This window comes from Euprymna scolopes, chromosome 23 (genome assembly GCF_053919585.1).
Source record: "Euprymna scolopes isolate OS-2025 chromosome 23, ASM5391958v1, whole genome shotgun sequence".
Classification (NCBI taxonomy): domain Eukaryota; kingdom Metazoa; phylum Mollusca; class Cephalopoda; order Sepiida; family Sepiolidae; genus Euprymna; species Euprymna scolopes.
Window position 1 is genome coordinate 33,637,393 of NC_136504.1, and position 2,314 is coordinate 33,639,706.

At 34.1% G+C, this 2,314-nt stretch overlaps 1 pseudogene; it reads right to left on the minus strand.

Annotated features, from left to right (window-relative positions):
- Nucleotides 1-510: 510 nt before the first annotated feature.
- Nucleotides 511-644, minus strand: LOC145246292 (U2 spliceosomal RNA; annotated as a pseudogene).
- Nucleotides 645-2,314: the final 1,670 nt, after the last annotated feature.

Genomic DNA, 2,314 nt, shown 5'->3' on the forward strand with positions numbered 1-2,314 from the left:
ACTTTGTTTTACCGATACTTTTGTAATTTCTCTTCTGCTTTGTTCTAGAGATTATTAAACTCCATGACAATGTCTCCAACGTATTTAACTGGTTAAAAATAGTATTTATACAAGAGTTTTAACGAAAAATATCAGGAAAAAATGTACAGGAATAAAAAAAAATTCAGCTTTCAAAATATTCGTCGATAAAAAAACCGATCTTTATATTTACGCTAGCCATTTTGTATATTACCACGTGACCTGCTATCTCTTAAACTGGAGGGGGGGGATCCACTTGAATCCAACAAAACCAGTAATTTTTTTTTTCTATTATATATACATCATTTTCTATAAAATTAAGTGTAGACTTTATAATTATAACAAAAAATGTTATTCATACTAAAAAAAAAAAACGCTTAGTCATGTCACGTGACGTGACGTCACCATCCACTAATGGCGAACAATTGTACCTATTTACTATGCCTCCCCACGGGACAGAGTTAGACACCAGGGTCGTTTTTTAACGTGGAGAAAAGGTACAAAAATAAAAATTGTCTCAGTCGTGGAGGATTTCTCCTCCACCGAAAGAGAACAAGAAATAGAAGTGCAGCATCTGAAGAACAGATACTACACTTTGATCTTGACCAAAAGGCCAAGAATGCGAACAATTGTAAATAACAACTTTTTTCACAAAACCAACACCGTCTTTCTTTTTTTTCTCTCTCTCACCCACTTACTCTTCCCTCTCTCTCACCCTCTTTCTCTTGACGTCACACCACTGTTAAACTGTGGGGGGGGGAACACATTCCCAGGCATTATCTCCTATAGATGCACATTTTATTAGAAATTCAGCTTTCAAAATATTAGACGATAATAAAAATATAAAACCAACACCCTCTTTCTCTTTTCTCTCTCTCTCACCAACTTACTCTTCTCTCTCTCTCACCCTCTTTCTCTTGACCTCCTACTACTGTTAAACTGTGTGTGTGTGTGGGGGGGGGAAGAGGCAGCTTGAAAACCAACAAAAACAGTGCACAGTTTCCCAAGCATTTGGGGTGGGAAGGGGGGGAAGAAGCCGAGCGCACAGTTTCGTGTGAGAGAGAGAGAACAATTCTCAACCTATATACGCAACAAATTTTTTATCTACAGATTTGAAAGTTTGTATATAGGGTATTCAGACATATGGAAATATATCTAGCATAATCTATCTATTATATCTATAAAAGTGAAAATGTGTGTGTGTGTGAGGTAGCCAGAGAGAGAGAGAGAGAGAGAGAGAGAGAACAATTCTCAACCTATATATTCAATACATTTTTTATCTACAGCTTTGAAAATTTGTATATAGGGTATTCAGACATATGGAAATATATCTAGCATAATCTATCTATTATATCTATAAAAGTGAAAATGTTTGTGTGTGTGTGTGTGTGTGCGTAAGAGAGAGAGAGAGAACAATTCTCAACCTATATACTCAACGTATTTTTATCTACGGATTTTAAACTTTGTATATAGGGTATTCAGACATATAGAAATATATCTAGCATAATCTATACATTATATCTATAAAAGTGAGAATGTGAGTGTGTGAGAGAGAGAGAACAATTCTCAACCTATATATTCAACAAATTTTTTACCTACAGATTTGAAAATTTGTATATTGGGTATTCAGACATATGGAAATATATCTAGCATAATCGATCTATTATATCTATAAAAGTCAGAATGTTTGCGTGTGGTTGTGTGTGTAAGGTTGCGAGAGAGAGAGAGAGAACAATTCTCAACCTATCTATTCAATAAATTTGTTATCTACAGATTTGACCATTTGTATATAGGGTATTCAGACATATGGAAATATATCCAGCATAATCTATCTATTATATCCATAAAAGTGAGAATGTGTGCGTGAGAGAGAGAGAGAGAGAGAGAGAGAGTAAGTACAATTCTCACCCTATATATTCAACAAATTTTTTATCTACCGATTAGAAAATTTGTATATAGGGTATTCAGACATATGGAAATATATCTAGCATAATCTATCTATTATATCTAGAAAAGTGAGAATGTGTGTGAAAGAGAGAGAGAGAAGAGAGAGAGAGAGAGAACAATTCTCAACCTATATATTCAACTAATTTTTATGTACAGATCTGAAAATTTGTATACAGGGTATTCAGACATATGGAAATATATCTAGCATAATCTATTATATCTATAAAAGGTAGAATGTGTGTGTGTGTGTGTGAGTGAGTGAGTGAGTGAGTGAGTGAGTGAGAGAGAGAGAGAGAGAGAGAACAATTCTCAACCTATATACTCAACAAATTTTGTATCTACAGATTTG